Source organism: Macaca fascicularis, chromosome 8 (assembly GCF_037993035.2).
Source record: "Macaca fascicularis isolate 582-1 chromosome 8, T2T-MFA8v1.1".
NCBI classification, from domain to species: Eukaryota; Metazoa; Chordata; class Mammalia; order Primates; family Cercopithecidae; genus Macaca; species Macaca fascicularis.
The window spans coordinates 66,289,180-66,311,421 of NC_088382.1; the positions used below are offsets into that span (position 1 = coordinate 66,289,180).

Genomic DNA, 22,242 nt, shown 5'->3' on the forward strand with positions numbered 1-22,242 from the left:
AAGACATCACTGAAATGCTAATAATAGAGAGTGAACTTTTCTGGGGGCAATGAGGAGCAGAAATGACAATAAATTATGGGATGTTGAAAGACATTGCAAAACAGGGGAGTCAGGATGAGATTGGGTTTGAAATTCATGCCGGGGCTGAGTAGGACAGGAAAAGTGGTGAGGGGTCGAAGAGCAGCCTTAGCCAGCCTATATCTGGGACAGATCTGGAGTAGAGGAACTGCACATTTGTTCTTTATTTAAGTGACAGAGGAAACAGGCAGGTCGTATAAGCTTAGAAAAGTAGGTGCAGGGGAGACCCTCGACTTTCTTTTCAGTGCTTAAGAGGTTACTTGTGTGCTTTAGGCAGCAGCAGCGAACTGTGGCAAGCTATGCGAGGCATGTGGGAAGGTGAGTGGGGTAAGGGTGTGTGCATTGGTTTCAGGTCAGCCGTCACCACCCAGCGACACTGCTGTGTGGGGCTCTGGGGAGTTGCAGGGCTTCGGAGGGAGAAGGGAGACACATTCATGAACAGTGCGGGTGATAGACATGCACCCCAGGTGCCTCCAGAGTCCACAACCAGCCTGCAGGAGGAGAGGCAGTTGGACTCAAAGGGCCTTCCAGAATGGGTTAAGGTGTGGAGGTGAGCAGCGCCTGGGAGTGAGAGTGGACTGAGGCAGAGACACGTCGGGTAATGGGCCCTTGATGGTGTCGTCTGCCTGCAAGAGTTCAGATGGGTGGACACTGGGAAACATCAGCCTCCTATTATCTTCATGGCTTCTCTGAGCAGAATCCTGGGCTGTCACTCTTCTTTCTGGTCAGAAGCCCTGGGTGGACCTCAAGAAAGAAATTTGGAGCATTATTAGAAATCTCATCAGTACAAAAGATGAGAGTAAGTAGTGGGGGATGCACCGGTGATGCAGTGAAAGAAGCCAGAGGTCCTGCTGGTTGGAAAGGGCCCTGCTTTGACTTGATGTGGGGGAAACTCAGAGGACTGACCATAATCCTGAAAGCTAGGAAAGGATTTCTAAAGGGTCTCTTTTGGCAAAGGCTAGGAATGGACAGTTTATGATAGAACATGTGTCATGGGTTAATAAACATGAAAAAGTGGTTTAATCTTAATCTTAATTTCTTTGATCTTAGGGCCAAAGAGATGCATAGTAAAACATTTCTTGCCTTGCAAATTGAAAGTTTTTTTTAAAAGAATGCCTTCATGTGGGGATATAAATTATGCATTTCTGGAAAACAAATATGTATCAAGAATTAGAAAGGGATATACCCTCTGACCCAATTCCACCTTTATCTTTACCAAATACCCAGGTATTGTCTGTGCTCCTTCAGGAAGGGAAACTGGGTCACTGAGAGTCAGCGATGGGGAAGAGACTTTTCACTCCACTGAATCATGTGAATGTAGTACCTTTTTAGGAAATAAGTGTATTAATCAAAATAAATTGATTTTTAATTCCTAAGAAGTATGTGCAGATGGAGTACTCTATAGTCATCTTTATAAAATCATGTTTTTCAAGAGTATGAAGTACACTTCACAGAATATGAGTTTAAAAAACACAGTACAAGACTAAATATGTAAATGACGAGTTGATGGGTGCTGACGAGTTGATGGGTGCAGCACACCAACATGGCACAAGTATACGTATGTAACAAACCTGCACGTTATGCACATGTACCCTAGAACTTAAAGTATAATAATAATAAAAAATAAATAAATTAAAAAAAGACTAAATGTATATGCTATGATCCTAATTTCTGTGAAAATTTTATGTACATGCATTAGAAACACTGGAAGTGAGTTCACCAACATCTTAACATTTTTTATAATATAGTAGTGGAATGTTGGTTGAATTTACTTCTTTGTATCTTTTGGTATTTTCCAAATTTTCCACTATGTGTATATCTTTATCTCACAATAAAAATGTTTCTGTGGCCACACATACACAGATGCTTCCATTCCAGATGGCACACTGAACATATGCATTCATATCCTATTTTCTTCCAAAATTCCATGGAAATAAAAGAGAAAATATAAAAATGCAAATAAACACGTTAGTGCTAGAAAAAAGAAAGGAGCTACCAGTGAGGGTTGACTTCATTAAGCAGATGGATCCTATTTCCAGAAACCAGAGCAAAAGATACCTTAAGCTATGACACACGGAAGGTACTGCAAAAATGAGTCATTCTTCCCAACAGAAAGCCCGAGTAACCCCAATTCAGCAAACAAACACAGAGTGTAAATAGGACACGGGACACTCAGATGGATAAGAGTGTTAACTTGAAAAGCAAAACTCTGCAGGTATTGAAATACAATATTGAAAAATTGTTTTGAAATTTGGGACTAGGCAAGGAAATATCATAAGTGAAGTAAGATGATAAACAACAGACTAGGAGAAAATAGTTTTGCATAAAGAGTTGACCATTGATAATTGGCCATAATATATAGCATTTCTATAATCTGATTGAGATAAGACAGTGGGAAAAATTGATAAAGAAATTTATAGGTAAATAAATATAAATTATTGAAAATGCCTAAAAAATGCTAAATTTCACTCATATTCTGGAAAAGGAAATTGGAAAAGGAATAACCTTTTCTTCATTCATTAATATCCACATATTAAAAAGTCAGATAAGAATTCAGGATCGGGGCTGGGCATGGTGGCTCATGCCTGTAATCCCAACACTTTGGGAGGCCAAGGCAGGCGGATCACCTGAGGTCAGGAGTTCGAGAGCAGCCTGGTGAAAACCCGTCTCTACTAAAAATACCAAAATTAGTTGGGGGTGGTGGCGGGCGCTTATAATCTCAGCTACTCACTAGGCTGAGGCAGGGAGAATTGCTTTAACCTGGAAGGCGGAGGTTGCAGTGAGCAGAGATCGCGCCATTGCACTCTAGCCTGGGTGACAGAGCAAGAATCCGTCTCGGGGGAAAAAAAAAAAGAATTCAGGATTGGCAAGGGTGTGGGAACACAGGCATTCTCACACAATGTGGGGGTATTTATCGTTGAGTCTTTTATGGACAGTAATTGGGTAGTAGCTATCTTAACTTTTGACCTCTATTTCACATCTAGGAATCTATCACATAAGAATATTGACACTTCCAGCACTCTGGGGGGCCGAAGCAGGTGGATAATGAGGTCCGGAGATTGAGACCATCCTGGCTAACACAGTGAAACTCCATCTCTACTAAAAATACAAAAAATTAGCCGGGTGTGGTGGCACACACTTGTAGTCCCACCTACTCAGGAGCCTGAGGCAGAAGAATCGCTTGAACTCGGGAGGCAGAGGTTGCAGTGAGCCGAGATCACACCACTGCACTCCAGCCTGGGTGACAGAGTGACACTTCGTCTCAAAAAAAAAAAAAAAAAAAAAGAATATTGACACTTGTAACAGAAGAATTTTTTATTGAAGCTTGTTTGTGATAGCAAAAAATGAGAAACTACTTGAATGCACAGCTATTCCATTAATCATGATATACTCATATAATAGAATTCTCTGAAGCCAAAAAAAAGAATGAAGTTAGAAATGTATTTACTGGCAGGGGGAGATCTCCAGGCTGTGGACAGTGAAAAACAAGTACAGAATTAATCCATTGAAATTAAATTGATGATTACTGTGCATTGTGCATGCGCATGTGTGTTCACATGTGTGTAATACAGATGGAAATGCACAGAAGAATGGATCTGGAAAGCCACACACCAAACCATTGGCAGTGCTTAGCTCTGGAGGGGCACAGAATTGAGTAAGGGGCAAGGAGAGTAGCCTCCGTTATGATATATATTTCTGTATTGTTTGACTTTTTATAAATGGCATGCAATATTTTGTTATATTAAAAACAAAAAAGATGAAAAAATGCCTACTTTTAAAAGACTCGTTTAAAAATATGTTGTCTTTGGGGATTACTTTGTAAAATGGTAGAATAAGTACAGTCAGCAGATGATACTTTCACAAATATATATGTTTAACCAAAATGCATGATTTGGCAGAAGGAGATTGTGAAATCCTCAGAGAAGTACATGATTAGCGTAAAGGTAGACTGGTTTGTTCAATGACAGGAAGAGATCAGTGTTAGGCTGGAACAGAAGTAGTAAACAAACATGTGAAAGAGTAGGATGAATAATATATACTGATAATAAATCCAAGAGTTGAAGGAGAAAGGGAACATGTGCCCTGTCACTTTGTTGGGGAAAGTAACTGTATACCAAAGAAATGCAAAAGTTTCAGAAAGCCAAGACTCAAGGAAAACACTGATAGGACTGGGCACATGACTGAAATTCCCTGTGTGCTACATTTTTCAGAACAACTGGGCATGAAGCCCGACACTCCTCATTCCATCTCTCACTGAAAAGACAAAAGGATGTGTTGTTTTATGTTTGTTCTTGCTCTTCTATTTATCCCAAGGTCTTTATCATCTTTAACAAATTTTTTTCCCTGAATAATCATAGCATGAGCGGTATGTAGATTTGACCTGGCTTGTTGTGCCAAGATTACTTACAGCTAGAGACTTATGGACTCAGATAAATTTTCTCCTCTTTTCACTCTGCTTTTCTCATCTGGAATTTCTCTTCCTTTTTGATTCTCTCTGTGATCAGTGGAAATACTATTTGTGAAGGGCATTTTTTGCTTATACAGTTATAGAAAAAAACTTTTGGTGGATATATGATTAGGATGAGGAGTATGACAGGCGTGCTCTCTCTCTTACTCTGTTTTATTGAAGTATAATTTATATGCTATAATGTACCCATTTTAAGTGTACAGTCTGTGTTGTAGCAAATTTACAGAGTTGTACAGTTGTGCATTACTTCATTCCAGTTTCAGAATGCTTCCATCACACCTGGGAATATTTTTAACAAAATAATTTGATATTTTAATAATTATTTGATATTTAATATTTTTAACAAATATTTTTAACAAAATATTTGACTTAGATTTATTGGAGAATGGAGGTAGCCCCACTCATGGCCCCCATGGCCCCAACCCATGTGGTAACAAACTTGTGGTTAGGTATTCTCTAAGGATTCCCACCTTCCATTTTTATTTTTTATTTAGATCTAAAGATGATAAGTAAGCTTCTCCATTGTTTTCTCTAGAACCCTCCTTTCTGCCCCCACTCACCACCACTTCCCAGGTCAAGCCTCTGACAGTTCTACCTTTCTGAGATTCTGGCATCATGTGGTTTTCTAGTCCATCCTCTTGGCTTCATGTTTTTGTCCGTTCTCCCCATCACATGAGCATCTGGGATAACGAATAAACCCCCCGTCACTACCTCCTGACAATGAGGAGGTGTGTCCTTTATGGATAGCAGTCTGGCATTAGCTGATAATGCCTTAACTTTCAGGATTAACTCTCAGGATTTTTAGTTTCTTATTATCTAGGGTACAGATCTTACTTCTTTCCCCAACAGTTCATTGATTACTTTAGAGGATTAAACAAAAATTTTTATGCGTAATTTTTAGATCTATACTGAAACAGTTTCTTTGGATGTCTAGTAATTCCTACAGCCAGAAATGGCTGTCATCATAGTCATCTTTGTAAACATTTTCTTTGAGTTTTTGTTTTAATTTTTATAAAGACAGTTCTTATTCTGCAAAACTTTTTCACCTAGCTGGAAACTATGAAAAAAAATTAGCAAAGGGCCTATCCAGTTACCAAATACAATAAAGTTATGGTTAGAAATTAGTTCTGAGTTGAAAGAGGCTTTAGTAATTTTGGGTCCACCTCATTTGAATGACTTGTACAAAGTGCTAATTTTGGAATTATTTGTAATGGCCCAAAACTGGACTGAATATCCAAATAACTTGTTGTATATCTCCACAATGGAATACTATACAGCAATGAAAAGGAATGGACTACTGCTACACACAATTTGTAGATGACTCTCACAAACATAATACTGAGCCAAAAAAAAAATGACACACCTGAGTACATACTATGTGATTGCACTTACATAAAGTTCAAAAACAGCAGTACTAATCCATGTGAAAAAGTCAGAACAGTGGTTACCTTTGAGGAGTCATGAGCAACAGAGGGTAAATGGGAAGTTTCTGAGGTGGCATTCATGTTCTACATCTTGACCTGGGCAGTGGTTACACATTTATGTTCACTGTCTAAAAACGTATCTAGCTGTATACACTTCTATGAACTTTTTTTGAATGTATGTTCTATTTCAATGAAAGTTCCCATATTCCAAATCCTTCTACCCTCCTGACTGTGAACTAAAGAAAAAAATCAGGCTTTCAAACAAAGTTCATTTTGTTCCCTCTTACTGATTGCAACCCAGAAGTGTTTTACAGAGGGTTTCTACGTGGTTCCAAACCAGTGTTTCAGTCCACAGCTTGTACGTCAGGTGGTGGAGATTCTGCGTGTGCTATGAAGTTACATTACAGCAAAATTTCATCAAAGTTTGGGTGCAAGAGTACATCTGGTTATAGATTACAGAGGTGTAATCATCAATCCTGTCAGATATTATGTATAGAAAGAGTCAAAGTCTAGCATCATTGAACTTATCTTTTTGTTTTTTTCCTTGAGCTACTATATTCATTTTCTTTCTTTGTTTCCCATAAGTTATTGGGGTACAGGTGGTATTTGGTTGCATGAGTAGGTTTTTTAGTGGTGATTTGTGAGATTTTAGTGCACCCTTTACCCGAGCAGTATACAGTGCACCATATTTGTAGTCTTTTGTCCCTCACCTGTAGAGGACTACGTGCTCACAAACAGGGTGTTCCCGATAAGTCCTGCTCTTGCAAACGAAGCAGGGCGTTCCTGATAAGTCCTGCTCTCGCAAACGAAGCAGGGAAGCAGGGCGTTCCCCGTAAGTCCTGCTCTTGCAAACAAAGCAGGGCGTTCCTTCCCTGTTTACAGGGAGGACAAAGGAGCCAGCTGCTAACAGCAGATCCTGGGGGCTTGTTTATGTGTAAACATCTTGAAAATCCAGAAAGTCAGGGAAAGGTCAGAAAAACAACAATGTGTCTTGTGACTTGGCAACATTCCACAAACGACTGTATAAAATAAAGCAGAGCGCGCCATTCGAGGCGGCCGCCATGTTTGTCTTGTCTTGTGTTGTCTTGTGTGTTCATTCCTTTGTTTAGGAAACACATGGACCCCAACACTCACCCCTGTCCCACTCTTCCTCCCAAGTCCCCAAAGTTCATTGTATCATTCTAATGCCTTTGTATCCTCATAGCTTGAGTCCCACGTATCAGTGAGAACATACAGTATTTGGTTTTCCATTCCTGAGTTACTTCACTTAGAATAATAGTCTCGATTCTCATTGAGGTCAATGGAAATGCTGTTAATTCATTCCTTTTTATGGCTGCGTAGAATTCCATCTCATAGTTTCTTTATCCAGTCGTTGATTGATGGCCATTTGGGTTGGTTCCACAATTTTGCTATTGTGAATTGTGCTGCTATAAACATGCATGTACAAGTATCTTTTTCGAATAATGAGTTCTTTTTCTCTGGGCAGATACCCAGTAGTGGGATTGCTGGATCAAATGGTAGTTCTACTTTAGTTCTTTAAGGGATCTCCAGACTCTTTTTCCATAGTGATTGTACTAGTTTACATTCCCATCAGCAGTGCAGAATTGTTCCATGTTCACTGCATCCACTCTAACATCTACTGTTTTTTGATTTTTTGATTATGGCCATTCTTGCAAGAGTAAGGTGGTATCACTGCAGTTTTGATATGCATTTCCCTGATCATTAGTAATGTTGAGCATTTTTTCATGTGTTTGTTGGCCATTTGTATATCTTGTTTTGAAAATTGTTCTATTCATGCCCTTAGCCCACTTTTTGATGAATTTTTTTTCTTATTGATTTGTTTGAGTTCATTGTAGATTCTGGATATTAGTCCTTTGTCAAATGTATAGATTGTGAAGATTTTCTACCGTTCTGTAGGTTGTCTATTTACTCTGCTGACTGTTCCTTTTGCAGTGCAAAAGCTCTTTAGTTTAATTAGGTGACAGCTATTTATCTTTGTTTTTACTGCATTTGTTTTTGGGTTCTTGGTCATGAAATCCTTGCCTAAGCCAATGTCTAGAAGGGGTTTTCCAATGTTATCTTCTAGCATTTTTATAGTTTCAGGTCTTAGGTTTAAGTTCTTAATCCATCTTGAGTTGATTTTTATATAAGCTGAGAGATGAGGATCCAGTTTCACTCTCCTACATGTGGCTAGCCAATTATCCCAGCACCATTTGTTGAAAAGGGTGTCCTTTCCCCACTTCATGTTTTTGTTTGCTTTGTCGAAGACCAGTTGGCTGTTAAGTATTTGGGTTTATTTCTGGGCTGTCTATTCTGTTCCATTGGTCTATGTGCCCATTTTTATACCGGTACCATGCTGTTTGGTGACTATGGCCTTATAGTTTGAAATCAGGTAGTGTAATGCCTCCAGATTTGTTCTTTTCACTTAGTCTTGCTTTGCTTATGCAGGCTCTTTTTTGGTTCCATATGAAGTTTAGATTTGTTTTTTCTAATTCTGTGAAAAATGATGATAGTGTTTTGATGGGGATTGCATTGAATTTGTAGATGGCTTTTGGCATTATGGTCATTTTCACAATATTGATTATATTCATCCATGAGTATGGGATGTGTTTCCATTTCTTTGTGTCATCTGTTATTTCTTTCAGCAGTGTTTTGTAGTTTTCCTTGTAGAGGTCTTTTGCCTCCTTGGTTAGGTATATTCCTAAGTATTTATTTATTCATTTATTTATTTGCAGCTATTGTAAGAGGGGTTGAGTTCTTGATTTGATTCTCCACTTGGTTGTTGTTGGTGTATAGAAGAGCTACTGATTTGTGCACATTAATCTTGTATCTAGAAACTTTGCCGAATTCTTTTATCAGTTCTAGGAGCTTTCTGGAGGAGTCCTTAGGGTTTTCAAGGTAAACGATCATGTCGTCAGCAATTCTTTTTATGTGGTGTATCACATTTATTGACTTGCTTATGTTAAACCATTGCTGCATATCTTTTTGATATGTTGTTGGATTCAGTTAGCTAGTATTTTGTTAAGGACTTTAGTATCTATGTTTATGAAGGATATCGGTCTGTAGTTTTTTGGTTGTGTCCTTTCCTGGTTTTGGTATTAGGGTGATGTTGGCTTCATAGAATGAATTAGGGAGGATCCTTACTTCTCTGTCTTGTGGAATAGTGTCAAAAGGATTAGTACCAATTCTTCTTTGAATGTCTAGTAGAATTGTGCTGTGAATCTGTCTGGTCCTGAACTGTTTTTTGTTGGTAATTTCTTAATTACCATTTCAATCTTGCTGCTTGTTATTGGTCTGTTCAGGGTATCTAATTCTTTCTGATTTAAGCTAGAAGGGTTGTATTTTTCCAAGAATTTATCCATCTCTTCTAGGTTTTCTAGTTTATGTTCATAAAGATGTTCATAGCAGCCTTGACTGACCTTTTGTATTTCAGTGTTGTCAGTTTTAATATCTCCTGTTTCATTTGTTAGTGCGGTTATTTGGATTTTCTCTCTTCTTTTCTTGGTTAATCTTGGTAATGGTCTATCAACTTTATTTATCTTTTCAAAGAACCAGCTTTTTGATTCATTTATCTTTTGTATTTTTTTTCTTTTTCTGTTTCAGTTTCCTTTAGTTCTGCTCTGATCTCGGTTTTTTCCTTTCTTCTGCTGGGCTTGGGTTTGTCCTGTTCTTGTTTCTCTAGTTCCTTGAGGTGTGACTTTAGATTGTCTGTTCATGCTCTTTCAGACTGTGGTGTCGGCATTTAGGGCTATGAGCTTTCCTCTTAGAACTGCCTTTGCTATATTCCAGAGGTTTTGATAGGTTCTGTCGTTATTGTCATTCAGTTCAAAGAATTTTTCAGTTTCCATCTTGATTTTGTTTTTGACCCAATGCTCATTCACGATCAGGATATTTAATTTCCATGTTTTTACACGGTTTTGAAGGTTCCTTTTAGAGTTGATTTCCAGTTTTATTCCACTGCGGTCTGAGAGAATGCTTGATATAATTTCAGTTTTCTTAAATTTATTGAGGCTCATTTAATGGCCTATCATATGGTCTATTTTGGAGAGAAAGTTCCATGCACTGTTGAGTAGAATGTGTATTCTGTGGTTGTTGGATGAAATGTTCTGTATATATCTGTTAAGTCAATTTTTTCCAAGGTATAGTTCAAATTCATTGTTTCTTTGCTGACTTTCTGTCTTGATATCCTGTTTAGTGCTGTCAATGGAGTATTGAAGTCCACCACTATTCCTGTGTTGCTGTGTATCTCATTTCTTAGGTCTATTAGTTAGCAATTGTTTTATACATTTGGGAGCTCCAGTGTTAAGTGCATATATGTTTAGGATTGTAATATTTTACCTTTTACCATTATATAATGTACCTCTTTGTCTCTTTTAACTGCTGTTGCATTAAAGTTTGTTTTGTCTGATATAAGAATACTACCCCTGTTGGTGACTTCTTATCCATTCTGTGGTTCTGTGTCTTTTAAGTGGAGCATTTAGACCATTTATATTCAATGTTAGTATTGAAATGTGAGGTTCTGTTGCATTCATTGTGCTATTTGTTGCCTATGTACTTAGACTTAAAAAAATTTTATTTTGCTTTTGCTTTTTAACTTGTATTTTTGTTTTATAGGTCTTGTGTGATTTATGCTTAAAAGAGGCTCTGTTTTGATGTGTTTCCAGGATTTGTTTCAAGATTTAGAGCTCCTTTTAGCAGTTCTTATAGTGGTGGCTTGTCCGAAAACAATGGTATCTTTCCTTCATATTTTATGCTTACTTTCACTGGATACAAAATTCTTGGGTGATAATTGTTTTGTTTGAAGAGGCTGAAGAGAGGTCCCCAATTCTTTCTAGCTTGTAGGGTTTCTGCTGAGAAGTCTGCTATTAATCTGATAGACTTTACTTTATAGGTTACCTGGTGCTTCTGTCTCATAGCTTTTAAGATTCTTTCCTTTGTCTTAACTTTGGATAACCTGATGATAATGTGCCTAGGTGAAGATTCTTTTGTAATGAATTTCCCACATGTTCTTTGTGCTTCTTGTATTTGCATGTCTAGATTTCTCTGGCAAGGCTGGGGAAGTTTTCCTATATTATTCCCCCAAATATGTTTTCCAAGTTTTTAGAATTCTCTTCTTCCTCAGGAACACCAATTATTCTTAGGTTTGGTCGTTTAACATAATCCCAGACTTCTTGGAAGCTTTGTTCACATTCTCTTATTCTGTTTTCTTTGTCTATGTTGGATTGGGTTAGTTCAAAGACCTTGTCTTTGAGCTCTGAATTTCTTTCTTCTACTTGTTCAATTCTGTTGCTGAGACTTTCCAGAGCATTTCGCGTTTCTAAAAGTGTGTCCAAAGTTTCCTGAATTTTTTACTGTTTTTTCTTTTCTTTTCTTTTTTTTTTTGTTTTTTGTTTTTGAGACAGAGTCTCACTCTGTCACCCAGGCTGGAGTGCAGTGGCACAATCTTGGCTCACTGCAACCTCTGCCTCCTGAATTCAAGGGATTCTCCTGCCTCAACCTCCCAAAGCTGGGACTACAGGCACCTGCCACCACGCCTGGCTAATTTTTTTGTATATTTAGTAGAGACAGGGTTTCACCACGTTGGCCAGGCTGGTCTCAAACTCCTGACCTCAGGCGATCCACCTGCCTCAGCCTCCCAAAGTGCTGGGATTACAGGAGTGAGCTACTGTGTCTGGCTGGCTGTTTTTTCTTTAAGCTATCTATTTCCTTGAATATTTTTTCCCTTCACTTCTTGTATCATTTTTTTGATTTCCTTGCATTGGGCTTTGCCTTTCTCTGATCCCTCCCTGGTTAGCTTAATAATTAACCTCCTGAATTCTTTTTCAGGTAAATCAGGGATTTCATCTTGGTTTGGATCCATTGCTGGTGAACTAGTGTGATTTTTTGGGGGTGTTGAAGAACCTTGTTTTGTCATATCACCAGGGTTGGTTTTCTGGTTCCTTCTTATATGGGTAGGCTCTGTCAGAGGGAAGGTCTAGGGCTGAAGACTGTTGCTCAGATTCCTTTATCCCACGGGGTGTTCCCTTGATGTAGTACTCTCCCCCTTTTCCTATGAAAGTGGCTTCCTGTGAGCTGACCTGCAGTACTTGTTGTCTCTCTTCTGAGTCTAGCCACTCAGCGAGTCTACCCGGCTCTGGGCTGGTACTGAAGGTTATCTGCCAGAGTCCTGTGGTGTGAACCGTCTATGGGTCTTTCAGCCATGGATACCAGTAGCTGTTCTGGTGGCAGTGGGGAAGGGTGCAATGGACTCCATGAGAGTCCTTAGCTTTGGTGTTTAATGCTATTTATTTATTTATTTACTTATTTTTGAGATAGAGCCTCATTGTTCCCCAGGCTGGAGTGCAGTGGTGTGATCTTGGCTCACTGCAACCTCCACCTCCCAGGTTCACACCATTCTCCTGCCTCAGCCTCCTGAGTAGCTGGGACTAGAGTTGCCTGCCACCACACCCAGCTAATTTTTTGTATTTTTAGTAGAAATAGGGTTTCACCGTGTTAGCCAGGATGGTCTTGATCTCCTGACCTTGTGATCCACCCGCTTTGACCTCCCAAAGTGCTGGGATTACAGGCATGAGCCACCGCACCTGGCCCTAATGCTCTATTTTTGTGCTGGTTGGCCTCCTTCCAGGAGGTGGTGTTTTCCAGAAAGCATCCTCTGCAATAGTATGGAGAGGGACTGAGATTATATGCCCTTTGTCTTCCAACACCAGGGTGGAGAGGGAAGGACCATCAGGTGTGGGCGGGGCTAGGCATGTCTGAACTCAGACTCCCCTTGGGCGGGTCTTGCTGTGGCTGCTGTGGGGATGGGGGTGAGATTCCCAGGTCACTCCAGTTGTGTACCTAGGAGGATTATGGCTGCCCCTAGAGTCATGCAGGTTGTCAGGGAAGTGGGGGAAAACTGGCAGTCACAGGCCTCACCCAGTTCCCATGCAAAACAAAGGACCCAGCTCCCTCCCACTGTGCCCCCACCAACATCCCCAGGTCTGTTTCCAGGCAGAAGGGGAGACCAGTTTGAAAACTTTCCCGAGGCTATCTGCCTCCCAGCTGTGAAAAAAGAGCTTTAGTTCTTCACCTTTCCTGTGAAGTCTGCACTCTGGAGTTCTGGCTAAGAGGCTTCCCACCCATTCAAATTGTTAGGAAGTTCAGCTAGAGAACTACTTCCTGTGGAATTTTACCCCCTGCTCCTCTGGCCACCCTCCCGATGGATCCTGTGGTGCCAGGCAAGAAAGGGCTGCTTGGGGACCCAGTGAGCTCCCAGTGAGAGGTGAAGCCAGCTGAGCTTTTGGGTTGGGTGGGGACTTGCAGAACTTTTCTGTCTAGCTAAAGGATTGTAAGCACACCAATTAGTGCTCTGTGTCTGGCAAAAGGTTTGTAAATGCACCAATCAGCACTCTGTAAAAACACACCGATCAGTGCTCTGTGTCTAAAAGATTGTAAATGCACCAATCAGCACTCTGTAAAATGGACCAATCAGCAGGATGTGGGCAGGACCAAATAAGGGAATAAAAGCTGGCCACCCAAGCCAGCAGTGTCAACTAGCTCCGGTCTACTTCCATGCTGTGGAAGTTTTGTTCTTTTGCTCTTCACAGTAAATCTTGCTGCTGCTCACTCTTTGGGTCTGCACTACCTTTATGAGCTGTAACTCTCACTGCGAAAGTCTGCGGCTTCACTCCTGAAGTCACTGAGACCACGAACCCACCAAGAGGAACAAACAACTCTGGACGCGCCACTTTTAAGAGCTGTAACACTCATTGTGAAGGTCTGTGGCTTCACTCCTGAAGTCAGCAAGACCACGAACCCACCAGAAGGAAGAAACTCTGGACACATTTGAACATCTGAAGGAACAAACGCTGGACACACCATCTTTAAGAACTGTAACACTCACCATGAGGATCCGCGGCTTCATTCTTGAAGTCAGCAAGACCAAGAACCCACTGGAAGGAGCCAATTCCGGACACAGGAGGACCTTTTTGCTGCTTCCCCTACCCCCGCATTTCACTTGACCCTCTAACTTGACTCAGCTCTAGTTAAAGTTGGAAACTTTTCCCGCAAACAGACCTTCAACTTCTCCAGTGGGGATGTGTTGGTTTGGGAGAGGAGGGTCTCTCTTTCCCACTTCCCAGTTGGGGCACTCACAGTATTTAGGGTGTCTCCTGAGTCCTGCAGAAGCAGTCCACTTCCTTCAGAGGGTCTTTGGGTCCTCTCAGAATTGCTGGTTTGTTACTGCAGTTGATCTGGAGCTAAAATTCACAGTGCACGCCTCCACATGCTGCTATGTAGGGAGCTGCAATCTAGTCCTGCCTCTCATCTGCTATGATCCTCGAAATCCACTGGACTTATCTTTTTTAAAAAATGCAGTGATTTAGACAAGACATGGAAACCTGTACTCCTTTCTGCTTGTTGTCTTTGAGCCATTTTTCATGGGCTGTGCTCAACCAGAGCCAGGGGTTTGTGAGGCTATGCTGACAAGAAGAATGACCGAACATGGTCTCTTTATGACAAGGGCTGACTATGTGGCTGGCCAGAGGCAGACGTATGCTACTTTGCCTCACACCACCCACCCCTGTTGTGCTCCCAGAGGGGAGTGCCTCACATGTAGTGGGAGCCTCTGGTACCAAGACAGGCAATCTTTGCTTTTAGTCTGAGTAGATTTCTCAAAAGTTTAACAGCAGGCTCATGTTCTGAAGATAGAGTCATTCACAGAGAACTTCCATGCTATCACATGTATAATTATGGCTTTCCCACATATCATGCCACAAATTTATCTTTACGACTTGAAAAATGACAGTAGTCATAACTTCTGAGGAATCACCCCTTTGGATTTGCCAGTGGGAAGAAGGTTTGTCCTCCCCAGAGTGGGGCCAACGCCATCTGGTCCCTAACAGGACCAGCAGCTGGTGTACCTGACCTCTCTTTCTCTGCTGGGGGCCTTCCTTTCCCCCTCTCTCTGCCCCTGCCCAGGAGCTACTCTTGTGTGAGTTTAGTGCCCAGATTGGCTTCTCCCGAAACATGCCTGTTCCACAGGAGTGGGGTTTCAAGGATGGATGGGGAAGAAAGAAGAGGAGAGGACCACGAGAGAGCAATTACACTGAACCCTGGCTCAGTGGGAACCGAGGAGGAAGCTGAACTGCTGGCTGTGGTCAAAGGCTGGCAGGCAACACCATCGCGTGATCTCCTTTGTCTGCAGATATAGTGAATCTGTCCAGGTAGTCCAGTTATGTCACTGTGTGCTAGGGAAAGTGCACGTGAGTGAAAGTCACATGGAAGTAATGTAACACATTTTGACCTTTTATAAGGTGTTAGAGCTGGGAAGGATTTTGGAAATCCACAAGCTATGTGGTTTTACAGAAGTAACTTGGGAGATGTGGGACCCTCACTGCCAAGTTAACTGGAAGAGTCCTGGGTGGAATATTCTCTGTATCAGATAGTAGCAAGGGTTATGAGCTTAGCCTTCAGAATCTGCCCGAGCTGGATGGCAGTTGTGTAGCCTTGTGTTTGAGACCTAGTTCTTCCCCTTGTTGGCAGTGTAACCTTAGGTTAGGTCACACAAACCGTGACTGTGGAAAAGACCACACAACCTTATTTTTGAGACCTAGTTCAACCCTGCTGCTGCTTGACCTCTTGGAGCTTCACTTTTCTCATTTGTAGAGTAAGCATGACAACACATATCTATTCCAGTTGTTCCAGAAACTTTGAAAATTTCTTCTCAAAATTAACAATTACAAAAAATTTTCTGCAGTATTTTAATTCTCTGGTTGTTGTGAGGAATAAATTATTATTATTATTTTATTATACTTTAAGTTCTAGGGTACATGTGCACAACGTGCAGGCTTGTTACATATATATACATGTGCCATGTTGGTATGCTGCACCCATTAACTCATCATTTACATTAGGTACATCTCCTAATGCTATCCCTCCCCACTCTCCCCACCCCATGACAGGCCCCGGTGTGTGATGTTCCCCATCCTGTGTTCAAGTGTTTTCATTGTTCAATTTCCACCTATGAGTGAGAACATGTGGTGTTTGTTTCTGTCCTTGTGATAGTTTGCTCAGAATGATGACTTCCAGCTTCATCCATGTCCATACAAAGGACGTGAACTCATCCTCTTTTTATGGCTGCATAGTATTCCATGGTGTATACTTGCCATATTTTCTTAATCCAGTCTATCATTGATGGACATTTGGGTTGGTTCCAGGTCTTTGCTATTGTGAATAGTGCCACAATAAACGTATGTGTGCATGCGTCTTTATAGCAGCATGGTTTATAATCCTTTGGGTACATATCCAGTAATGGGATGGCTGGGTCAAATGGTATTTCTAGTTCTAGATCCTTGAGGAATCGCCACACTGTCTTCCACAATGGTTGAACTAGTTTACAGTCCCACCAACAGTGTAAAAGTGTTCCTATTTCTCCACATCCTCTCCAGCACCTGTTGTTTCCTGACTTTTTAATGGTCACCATTCTAACTGGTGTGAGATGGTATCTCATTGTGGTTTTGATTTGCATTTCTCTGATGGCCAGTGATGATGAGCATTTTTCCATGTGTCCTGTTGGCTGCATGAATGTCTTCTTTTGAGAAGTGTCTGTTCATGTCCTTCGCCCACTTTTTGATGGGGTTGTTTGATTTTTTCTTGTAAATTTGTTTAAGTTCTTTGTAGATTCTGGATATTAGCCCTTTGTCAGATGGGTAGATTGTAAAAATTTTCTCCCATTCTGTAGGTTGCCTGTTCAGTCTGATGGTAGTTTCTTTTGCTGTGTGGAAACTCTTTAGTTTAATTAGATCCCATTTGTCAATTTTGGCTTTTGATGCCCTTGCTTTTGGTGTTTTAGTCATGAAGTCCTTGCCCATGCCTATGTCCTGAATGGTATTGCCTAGGTTTTATTCTAGAAATTTTATGGTTTTAGGTCTAACATTTAAGTCTTTAATCCATCTTGAATTAATTTTTGTATAAGGAGTAAGGAAGGGATCCAGTTTCAGCTTTCTACATATGGCTAGCAGTTTTCCCAGTACCATTTATTAAATAGGGAATCCTTTCCCCATTTCTTGTTTTTGTCAGGTTTGTCAAAGATCAGATGGTTGTAGATGTGTGGTATTACTTCTGAGGGCTCTGTTCTGTTCCATTGATCTATATTTCTGTTTTGGTACCAGTACCACGCTGTTTTGGTGTTTTGGTTACTGTAGACATGTAGTGTAGTTTGAAGTCAGGTAGCGTGATGCCTCCAGCTTTGTTCTTTTGGCTTAGGATTGTCTTGGCAGAGCGGGCTCTTTTTTAGTTCCATATGAACTTTAAAGCAGTTTTTTCCAATTCTGTGAAGAAAGTCATTGGTAGCTTGACGGGGATGGCATTGAATCTATAAATTACCTTGCGCAGTATGGTCATTTTCACAATATTGATTCTTCCCATCCATGAGTATGGAATGTTCTTCCATTTGTTTGTGTCCTCTTTTATTTAATTGAGCAGTGGTTTGTAGTTCTCTTTGAAGAGTTCCTTCACATCCCTTGTAAGTTGGATTCCTAGGTATTTTATTCTCTTTGAAGCAATTGTGAATGGGAGTTCACTCATGATTTGGCTCTCTGTGTTTCTGTTGTTGGTGTATAGGAATGCTTGTGTTTTTTGCACATTGATTTTGTATCCTGAGACTTTGCTGAAGTTGCTTATCAGCTTAAGGAGTTTGTGTGCTGAGATGATGGGGTTTTCTAAATATACAATCATGTCATCTGCAAACAGGGACAATTTGACTTCCTCTTTTCCTAGTTGAATACCCTTTATTTCTTTCTCCTGCCTGATTGCCCTGGCCAGAACTTCCAACACTACGTTGAATAGGAGTGGTGAGAGAGGGCATCCCCGTCTTGTGCCAGTTTTCAAAGGAAATGCTTCCAGTTTTTGCCCATTCAGTATGATATTGGCTGTGGGTTTGTCATAAATAACTCCTATTATTTTGAGATACGTCCCATCAATACCTAGTTTATTGAAAGTTTTTAGCATGAAGGGCTGTTGAATTTTGTCAAAGGCCTTTTCTGCATCTATTGAGATAATCATGTGGTTTCTGTCTTTGATTCTGCTTATATGATGGATTACGTTTATTGATTTGCATATGTTGAACCAGCCTTGCATCCCAGGGATGAAGCCCACTTGATCATGGTGGATAAGCTTTTTCATGTGCTGCTGGATTCAGTTTGCCAGTATCTTATTGAGGATTTTTGCATTGATGTTCATCAGGGTTATTGGTTTAAAATTCTCTTTTTTTGTTGTGTTTCTGCCAGGCTTTGGTATGAGAATGATGCTCTTCTCATAAGATGAGTTAGGGAGGATTCCCTCTTTTTCTATTGATTGGAATAGTTTCAGAAGGAATGGTACCAGCTCCTCTTTGTACCTCTGGTAGAATTTGGCTGTGAATCTGTCTGGTCCTGGATTTTTTTTGGTTGGTAGGCTATTAAGTTTTGCCTCAATTTCAGAGCCTGTTATTGGTCTATTCAGGGACTCAACTTCTTCCTGGTTTAGTCTTGGGAGGGTGTATGTGTCCAGGAATTTATCCGTTTCTTCTAGATTTTCCAGTTTATTTGTGTAGAGGTGTTTATGGTATTCTCTGATGGTAGTTTGTATTTCTTTGGGATTGGTGGTGATATCTCTCTTATCATTTTTTATTGCATTTTATATGATTCTTCTCTCTTTTCTTCTTTATTAGTCTTGCTAGTGGTCTATCAATTTTGTTGATCTTTTCAAAAAACCAACTCCTGGATTCATTGATTTTTTGAAGGGGTTTTTGTGTCTCTATCTTCTTCAGTTCTGCTCTGATCTTAGTTATTTCTTGCCTTCTGCTAGCTTTTGAATGTGTTTGCTCTTGCTTCTCTAGTTCTTTTAATTGTGATGTTAGGGTGTCAATTTTAGATCTTTCCAGCTTTCTCTTGTGGGCATTTAGTGCTATCAATTTCCCTCTACACACTGCTTTAAAGGTGTCCCAGAGATTCTGGTATGTTGTGTCTTTGTTCTCATAGGTTTCAAAAAACATCTTTATTTCTGCCTTCATTTCATTATATACTGAGTAGTCATTCAGGAGCAGGTTGTTCAGTTTCCATGTAGTTGAGCAGTTTTGAGTGAGTTTCTTAATCTTGAGTTCTAGTTTGATTGCACTGTGGTCTGAGAGACAGTTTGCTGTAATTTCTGTTGTTTTACATTTGCTGAGGAGTGCTTTACTTCCAACTATGTGGTCAGTTTTGGAATAAGTGTGATGTGGTGCCGAGAAGAATGTATATTCTGTTTATTTGGGGTGGAGAGTTCTGTAGATGTCTATTAGGTCCGCTTGGTGCAGAGCTAAGTTCAATTCCTAGATATCCTTGTTAACTTTCTGTCTCATTGATCTGTCTAATATTGACAGTGGGGTGTTAAAGTCTCCCATTATTATTGTGTGGGAGTCTAAGTATTTTTGTAGTTCTCTAAGGACTTGCTTTATGAATCTGGGTGCTCCTGTATTGGGTGCATATACATTTAGGATAGTTAGCTCTTCTTGTTGAATTGATCCCTTTATCATTATGGAATGGCCTTCTTTGTCTTTTTTGATCCTTATCGGTTTAAAGTCTGTTTTATCAGAGACTAGGATTGCGACCCCTGCTTTTTTTTGTTTTCCATTTGCTTGGTAGATCTTCCTCCATCCCTTTATTTTGAGCCTATCTGTGTCTCTGCTTGTGGGATGGGTCTCCTGGATAAAGCACACTGATGGGTCTTGATTATCCAGCTTGCCAGTCTGTGTCTTTTAATTGGAGCATTTAGCCCATTTACATTTAAGGTTAATATTGGTATGTGTGAATTTGATCCTGTTATTATGATATTAGCTGGTTATTTTGCTCGTTAGTTGATGCAGTTTCTTCCTAGCATCAATGGTCTTTACAATTTGGCATTTTTTTTTTGCAGTGGCTGGTACCGGTTATTTCTTTCCATGTTTAGTGCTTCCTTCAGGAGGTCTTGTAAGGCAGGCCTGGTGGTGACAAAATCTCTAAGCATTTGTTTGTCTGTGAAGGATTTTATTTCTCCTTCACTTATGAAGCTTAGTTTGGCTGGATATGAAATTCTGGGTTGAAAATTCTTTTCTTTAAGAATGTTGAACGTTGGCCCCCACTCTCTTCTGGGTTGTAGAGTTTCTGCCAAGAGATCCACTGTTAGTCTGTTGGGCTGTCCTTTGTGGGTAACCTGATCTTTCTCTCTGGCTGCCCTTAACATTTTTTTCTTCATTTCGATTTTGGTGAATCTGACAATTATGTGTCTTGGAGTTGCTCTACTTGAGGAGTATCTTTGTGGCATTCTCTGTATTTCCAGAATTTGAATGTTGGCCTGTCTTGCTAGGTTGCAAAAGTTCTCCTGGATAATATCCTGCAGAGTATTTTCCAACTTGGTTCCATTCTCCCTGTCACTTTCAGGTACACCAATCAGAAGTAGATTTTGTCTTTTCACATAGTCCTATATTTCTTGGAGGCTTTGTTCATTTCTTTTTATTGTTTTTTTCTCTACACTTCTCTTCTCTCTTCATTTCATTCATTTAATCTTCAATCACTGATACCCTTTCTTCCTGTTGATCGAATTGGCTACTGAAGCTTGTGCATGTGTCACGTAGTTCTCGTGCCATGGTTTTCAGCTCCATCAGGTCATTTAAAGTCTTCTTTATGCTGTTTTTTTCTAGTTAGTCAGTTGTTTAATCTTTTATCAAGGTTTTTAGCTTCTTTGCAATGGGTTTGAACGTCCTCCTTTAGCTCAGAGAAGTTTGTTATTACTGATCATCTGAAATCTTCTTCTCTCAACTAGTCAAAGTCATTCTCCATCCAGCTTTGTTCCATTGCTGGTGAGGAACTGCATTCCTTTGGAGGAGAAGAAGTGCTCTGATTTTTAGAATTTTCAGCTTTTCTGCTCTGGTTTCTCCCCATCTTTGTGGTTTTATCAACCTTTGGTCTTTGATGATGGTGATGTACAGAAGGGGTTTTGGTGTGGATGTCCTTTCTGTTTGTTAGTTTTCCTTCTAACAGTCAGGGCCCTCAGCTGCAGGTCTGTTGGAGTTTGCTGGTGGTCCATTCCAGACCCTGTTTGCCTGGGTATCACCAGCGGAGGCTGCAGAACAGCAAATATTGCAGAATGGCAAATGTTGCTGCCTGATCCTTCCTCTGGAACCTTCGTCTCAGAGGGACACCCGGCTGTATGAGGTGTCAGTTGGCACCTACTGGGAGGTGCCTCCCAGTTAGGCTACTGGGGGGTCAGGGACCCACTTGCGAGGGCAGTCTGTGTGTTCTCAGATCTCAAACTCCATGCTCGGAGAACCCCTACTCTCTTCAAAGCTGTCAGACAGGGATGTTGAAGTCTGCAGAAGTTTCTGCTGCCTTTTGTTCAGCTATGCCCTGCTCCCAGAGGTGGAGTCTACAGAGGCAGGCAGGCTTCCTTGAGCTGTGGTGGGCTCCACCCAGTTCGAACTTCCTGGCCACTTTGTTTACCTAATCAAGCCTCAGCAATGGCAGACGTCCCTCCCCCAGGCTCGCTGCTGCCTTATAGTTTGATCTCAGACTGCTGTGCTAGCAGTGAGTGGGGCTCCATGGGCGTGGGGCCCTGCGAGCCGGGTGTGGGGCCCTCTGAGCCGGGCACAGGATATAATCTCCAGGTGTGCCATTTGCTAAGACTATTGGAAAAGCACAGTATTAGGGTGGGAGGTTCCTGATTTTCCGGGTACCATCTGTTATGGCTTGCCTTGGGTAGGAAAGGGAATTCCCTGACCCCTTGTGCTTCCCAGCTGAGGCAATGCCCCACCCTGCTTCGGCTCATGCTCTGTGGGCAGCACCCACTGTCTGACAAGCCCCAGTGAGATGAACCCGGTACCTCAGTTGGACATGGAGAAATCAGCTGTCTTCTGCATCACTCATGCTGGGAGCTGTAGACTGGAGCTGTTCCTATTTGGCCATCTTGGAACCTGGCATTGTAAGGAATAAATTATGGTAAAAAAATATTCTTAGCTAACACTTACTGAGTACTTGTAAGGCATCAGGAAAATTTCTAAGTTCTTTACATGTGTTAATCAATTAGTTTTATTGCAGATGAGGCACCTGAAGCCAGAGAAGTTAACCTGCCCAGACTTACCAGTAGCAATTAGCACCAGGATTGTATTCTTAACAAGGTCACAATTTCAACCATGAGGCTCTCCTGCCTGTTTTCATGGGCAATAACATATGGAGACCTACAGTTTATTGAGCACTTACTATGCTCGAGGCACTGTGCTAAGAGATTTACATGGATTGTTGT

General features: G+C 40.9%; 1 long non-coding RNA gene across 1 annotated transcript in view; it reads left to right on the top strand.

The window, feature by feature from the left end:
• The window catches only part of LOC102124253 (uncharacterized), an 84,005-nt gene that overhangs the window by 1,077 nt on the left and 60,686 nt on the right, over window positions 1-22,242 (top strand). The window lies entirely within an intron of this gene.